General features: G+C 29.9%; 1 long non-coding RNA gene and 1 pseudogene across 1 annotated transcript; both read right to left on the minus strand.

Annotated features, from left to right (window-relative positions):
- Positions 1-1723: 1723 nt before the first annotated feature.
- Positions 1724-2596, minus strand: LOC113381095 (annotated as a pseudogene).
- Positions 2597-4582: 1986 nt separating this feature from the next.
- Positions 4583-5004, minus strand: LOC113381094. The gene is made up of 3 exons (XR_003367516.1): positions 4985-5004; positions 4802-4929; positions 4583-4732 (listed from the first exon to the last, which is right to left on the minus strand). It is a non-coding gene; the product is annotated as an uncharacterized LOC113381094 (long non-coding RNA).
- Positions 5005-6839: the final 1835 nt, after the last annotated feature.

Genomic DNA, 6839 nt, shown 5'->3' on the forward strand with positions numbered 1-6839 from the left:
ATAGCTTTTTTTTGTTGTTTCGTTGTTCAAGGGGACGATCAAATTTTTTTCTCTGTATTCAAGTTTATTGTCAGTAAAATCGCTTTGGGTATTGAAATTTATCATCTCTTATTTTATTTGATCGTCAGTAGAGTCAGTAGAGTCCCTTTGAGATTGCTAGCCAGTAAGGCCCTTTTTATCTTTTGTTTTAATTTGCTCGTCAGTAGAGTCCCTTTTTATTTTTTGTCTTATTTTTAAATTGCTCATTAGTAGAGACCCTTTTTCGTTTATTTGTCTCATTTTCAATTTGCTCGTCGGTAGAGTCCCTTTTTTATTAGCTCTTTTATAATTTGCGTATCAGTAGAGTGCCTTTTTCATTTGTTGTCTCATTTCCAATTTGCTCGTCAGTAGAGTCCCTTTTCTATGTTCAGCTTCAGTTTCAAGTTAAGATTAAAATTTTGCAAATCGGTGTGCTTTAAATTTGCGTTCAAAAAAACATGATTGTGAATTATGACATGACAACAGTGATATTGAATTATGACATTTGTGTTTGTACGGAACCCGGTACGTTTACTAAGTGTGTGCATATGGTATTTGAATTTAGCTCGTCGAGACCTTTTATTTGATACCCCACATGCCTATATTTAAAATGACAACATTTGCTCGTTAGTAGAGTCCCTTTTGCATAAACTAGCAATTTTGTCTCTTTGCTTCCCTTAGAGTTTCCTATAGTCAATGTTTATTCTCTTTTTCAGTTTGCTTGTCAGTAGAGTCCTTTTCTTCTTTAAATTAACGTGCGGTCTTGTTTTAAATTATTTGCCAGTAGAGTCCCTTTTTATCTTTGGTTTCAATTGCTCGTCAGTAGAGTCCTTTTTGTCTATTATTCCCTGCTAGGACTAATTAGCAGAGTGTAGGAACTAAATCGCTCCACGGTGACTCTACTGACTGTCTGACTCATCACCGGTCATTAGTCATAGTCATTAGTCATCATTAGCGTGTGTTTTTCAAGTGCTTCCCTCTATCGAGTCGAGTCTCAAGTGGATCGAAATGAACGCATCGAGATTGCCGCTGTTAATAATAGGCCCATATTGTGTATCCATCGTGAGGAATGTGGGGGCAGGGTATAGAGGGACGGGACTATATTGATCAAGTCCAGCACTGACGAGTGTCTAGGTTGAGGAAAAGGGACTGTACTGACAAGCAAATTGAAAAGAGGCAAACAAATAAAAAAGGGACTCTACTGACGTGCAAATTTATAAAAAAAACTAACGAAGATCAAATTAAATATAAACTTAATAATATAATAAGGTTTAAATATAATTTTCAAACACCGAGCAGCGTCGTTCATCTATTTTATTATAAATGTTAAAAATATGTATATCTAAAAATTACATTTGTTGTTCATACACAAACTTTTTTGAAAAAGTAGTCAGAAATTATAAAAGAGAAATACCTGAACAAAACTTTACTCCTAACAATATATATTAATTTCATATATAATTCCATAAATTAACTTACATTTACACAAAACGCAATCAAACCCAATCAAACTGCAAAAGTCTTATTATTAATTAAATGCTCCAACATAATTGTATTTTAATATCTAGATTTTCCATGAATAGCACATCACATTCATTAATCAATCACACTCTCAACCAAATGCAATCAAATTCATTTACAAGTACTAGGTAATCAAATCTAGGTAAGCGTAAGTGTATTGAAGGATAATCAACTATGATTTTCATTATATAATATTTAGAGATACTGAGGCTTCGGGGCTCTGATATGGAGAGTTTGGATTAGACGCTGGTGGAGTTCCCGAAGGCGTTTGCAATGACGCAGTTTCGTTGGCAATAACTCGCTCGATGTGACAAACCATTAATTCGGCGAGAGTTATGTCGGCACGAGAAACGGCGCAAAGATCCGCAAGGGCGCATTGCGATGATGGAAGGTTCAGGCCTCGAACGGCGGCGCAAACGCAAGCGGTGTGGCAAGGAGCGAAGGAGCGGTCTGCATAAATTCAGGTTCAGTACAGCAGACAGACACCAAGGTGTGAGCTGACGTTTGGTAAGGCGGCTTTCATGTCCCCATGGCATTCGCTCGATTAGGTGATCAACAAAGTCGAAGCCAGTAATCGTATTCGAGTTCCAGTTCAGCTTGGTTAGAATTAACACTTCCATGGTCCTAATTTCTTCAGGGGCGACACTATGATCAGTATAAGCGCAAAGCAGATGGATGGTCAAATTGTGGCATTGACGAATCTTGGTGGAAACCAGTAAAGCTGTTGCACCCACAAGTTGAAGTTGTTGACGAGGAATGTCGCATACGCACAAAAAAACGATCCATGAAATTAACAGCTAGAGGAAACACTTGTTCTTCGCAGTGTTGCTCTTCACACACCTCCCAACATCCATGTGGTGACAACTTTCCTCATGAAAGGTAGCAGATCCCCCTGGAAATTGGCAAAGTAATTCATGCGGGGGATGGTGCTCCCTTCCAACATCAGCATGTTATCCATGACTCTGGCGTCTTTTGTCAAATTCTCGTCAACTTCAGCAAAATTGCAATCCACCCGTTCGCCAAATGGGGCTTCGGGGCACAAAAGATTGACATTCATATTTATGTAGTTAAATTAAATTACGGAAACAAAAAATAATATGTAATCCACCCCAACACGCCACACCGAGACGGTGGAGTTTTTCTGTGATTTTCACCAAATGGAAAATCCTTAACAGCACCAAACACAGACACACACGTTGTTTATAACAAATTGTTTTTATAAATATTATTATATATATAAAATAACTTAAAATTAATTTAATTAGTTGCAAGCACACATGAAGTATTAATGATAAAGGCACACAAAAATCAGTTCAATGTTGGTTTTTTTCAAGAATATCATCCCATGTAGAAATTAATATGGTCTGAATCTACAAGCAATATAAAATCTACATTGGTCAAATTTGAAACCAATATCGGCTGGTCATAAAAATTGAACATTTTTTATATTGAGGCCATATAGGTAAACCAACAATTGGTCTATATTGGTCTATATTTGGAAATTTGGAACCAATGTTGCCTACGAATTGTTGAATGTTGGTAAGGTAATATACAATTAGACAGAGAGCTGGTGAACATTTTGAATTATTAATTATTGAATTATTAAATTATTCTGAAACTTATAACTGATGTTGAAATATTACACAAATATTTGAAGATTTGAAGTTGAAATAATATAACGCATAAATCAATATCATTTATTTAACAATAAAACACCTGAAATGAACATTAACGTAAATTTATTAAAAATGTTTTTGTGGAAATTCATTTATTAAATATAAACAATGATACAAATATATAACTGCATTAAAAATATGATTATTCATAAAACACAAAAGTGTCATGAATATTGATTATTTTTTAATGGATATTTATTAATACATATCAAGTATTTTTTTTTTTATAACAATAACAAAGGCAAATTAACTTTCCTATTTACAACATCGTCACTCGATAAAATATTGTACAGCACCTGAACATATTTTATTCGTTGTTAATATATTTATTATCCATTATGAAATATTTATTTCATCATCTAGAACAGTCATTGGGAAACCTACATTACATTTGATATATATCAAGTAAATTATTTATTTATTTATTTATTTATACGCCAATCGGCTTTATACAGTTTTATAATATTGTTTGCTAATTCATAACTTGTATATTTATATCTATATACATATACACACAGATATATACACATATATATACATACGTATACACATACATACACATCTACTTACATACAGATAGACATACATATATACTCAATTTAAATCGAATAACAGCAACAAAATTAAATTAATTTAACTATTTATAACATCGTCATTCGATAAAACACTGTACATCATCTGAACATATTGTATTCATTGTTAATATAAATATTATTCATTATGAAATATTTATGAAAGCATTGAAATGAGGTTATGAAATTTATTTTATCGTCTAGAACAGTGATTGGGAAATTTTTTCAATCATAACCCCAAAATATTTTGACCAAGTTTGCATTGTCATTTAAAACTTGTATTCCTTGTTTATTATATCTATTATTCAATATGAAATATTTATGAAAGCATTGAAATGAGGTTATGAAATTTATTTTATCGTCTAGAACAGTGATTGGGAAATTTTTTCAATCATAACCCCAAAATATTTTTGACCAAGTTTGCATTGTCATTTAAAACTTGTATTCCTTGTTTATTATATCTATTATTCAATATGAAATATTTATGAAAGCATTGAAATGAGATTGTAAAATAGGATTGACTTAACTCTTTCCTTTAGAAATGATTTAGATATGATTATCTTATCGTCTAGAACAGTGACTGGGAAACTTTTTCAATCATAACCCCAAAATATTTTTGTCCAAGTTTGTATTGTCATCTGAAACCTCGTATTCCTTGTTAATAAATTTATAATATATCATTATATATTATCAATATGAATAATTTATGAAAACGTTAAAATGAGATTGTAAAATGTACTTGACTCTACTTTTACCTTAAAAAATAATGACTTCATTCATCACATTGCATTTATCATAATCAAACATTATGACTATTCTGTCAAAATTTATATCTTTCCTTTCTACAACTTATTTAGTTACAAACTTTTGATGAAAAACTTTTCGATAACATTTTACTACTAAGCAAACCAGTTTCTCTATTTTCTGCGCTTACAACAATATTACCTGAAAATAAATAAGAATATGTTTTAAATGCAGAGACATATAATTATATTATAACAAGTATTGTCTTACCTTTTATAAATATGAAAGTTCAGATATGTCTTCACTCAAAAAGATTAGGTTATGTTATATTTTATTATGTTATATTTTATTATATTTCACGTAATATGTACAACTGATTTCTCAATGTGTTTAAACTCCTGATCAATATAAAAATCCTTTGTGAGAAAAATAAAATTATCTTGCATTTCTTACCATTTTTATTGAAAACTTGCAAATTTTGACATTTCGAATAGCTAGTTTCCGATTATTTATTAGAGATACTAATAATAATGTAGTTAGCAGTAATTATTCTAAAAATAAATAGCTATTAGTTACAATGCATAAACGCATAATTAAGTATTATACTCACCAATAGTAAAAAGAATTCGTCTATTAAAACTAAGGTTATGTTAGATATACATAACTTATTACTTAATCTATCCATCCCAAATCAAATCAGATGACGTAAAATTAAGTTGAACTTTCAAACCTTTGTATTTTAATCCAAAGTAACAACAAAGAAATGAAATATTGTATATTTTTCAGAGACAATGCTTACTAAACAATTGTTAACTAAACTTGTTTGTGGTATATATTTCGCGCCAATGCACATTACACACATTAGAAAACAATGAACACTATAACACTATTACACATTACACATAATTGAAAATATTATTTGATTATTTCCAGCAAAACTAGTATCTTAAAACATACTATAATTAAGAATTTTGCATTAAGGACGCCGTGATTTTGACACGCACGGCGTTACTTGTGGGCTTGTGGCATCATGAGTCATGCTCATGCATAGCAGTCTAGAAAGTTCTAGAATCCTATACCTGCAATACAAGATAGTGAGTTGCTACAATACCATTATATATCTTGGTGGTGTAATGGTTAACATCACAGCGTTTTAATTTTGATTTTGGGGTTCAAATCCCAGTCCCTTTATTATTATTTTTTTATTTTATAATTGCATGAGTAAATAAAATTAAAGTTTCCAATTAGTTTTATATATATCGGACAGTATTTAAAACAAATTACCCTGTAACATTTATAACTTTTTTATAATGAAAGGAAAACTGAATTTTTATACTATTCTCAACATTTGAGATTTTCATAAAGAAACCGTATAAAGTATTATACATCGTTAGAATCGTCTCAAAATTCTTAGTTTTTCTTCCACATATCAGAACTTGGTATTTTAAACGGTTTGGCCTATAGGCGAGTTGCAGTGCCAAAATTTTAAAAAAATTGGAAAATTTCAAGAAAAATATATGAATACACATGTCGAATTATATATCATTTTATTCGTAATTTTATTCTGCATTTTTCGGCTGAATAAACCTTTTAAGTATCCTTTACCGTTTAGATTGTAGCATAGGATATATGTGAATATATAGATCTTTGATCTCATTCCACTTCGACAAAATATTTAATTAGCAAATCAGATTTTTTCACAAAACAAACTTCTTTTTCGAGAAGTTAATTAAATAATAATAACAATATTTAATAGTGAATTATAAAAAATGTTGCATCAATATTTTAAATTTGAGTACAATATTTACTTACAATATTGATGATAAAAAATATTACATCATATTTATTTTTCTAGAGAAGGACAATATTTATTAGCCGATAATAAAAAAATATTGCATCAATATTTATATTTTAGTTTGAGAACAATATTTATCAGCCGATGATAAGAAATATTGCATCAATATTTATATTTTAGTTTGAGGACAATATTTATTAGCCGATGATAAAAAATATTGCATCAATATTTCTATTTTAGTTTGAGGACAATATTTATCAGCCTATGATAAAAAAATATTGCATCAATATTTCTATTTTAGTTTGAGGACAATATTTATCAGTCGATGATAAAAAAATATTGCATCAATATTTATTCTTCTATTTGAGGACAATATTTATTAGCCGATGATAAAAAATATTGCATCAATATTTCTATTTTAGTTTGAGGACAATATTTATTAGCCGATGATAAAAAATATTGCATCAATATTTCTATTTTAGTTTGAGACCAATATTGGACAAGGCTATTTAT

This window comes from Ctenocephalides felis, unplaced genomic scaffold (assembly GCF_003426905.1).
Source record: "Ctenocephalides felis isolate EL2017-DRISC unplaced genomic scaffold, ASM342690v1 CF-g0.4_SCAFFOLD_02580, whole genome shotgun sequence".
Taxonomy (NCBI): Eukaryota; Metazoa; Arthropoda; class Insecta; order Siphonaptera; family Pulicidae; genus Ctenocephalides; species Ctenocephalides felis.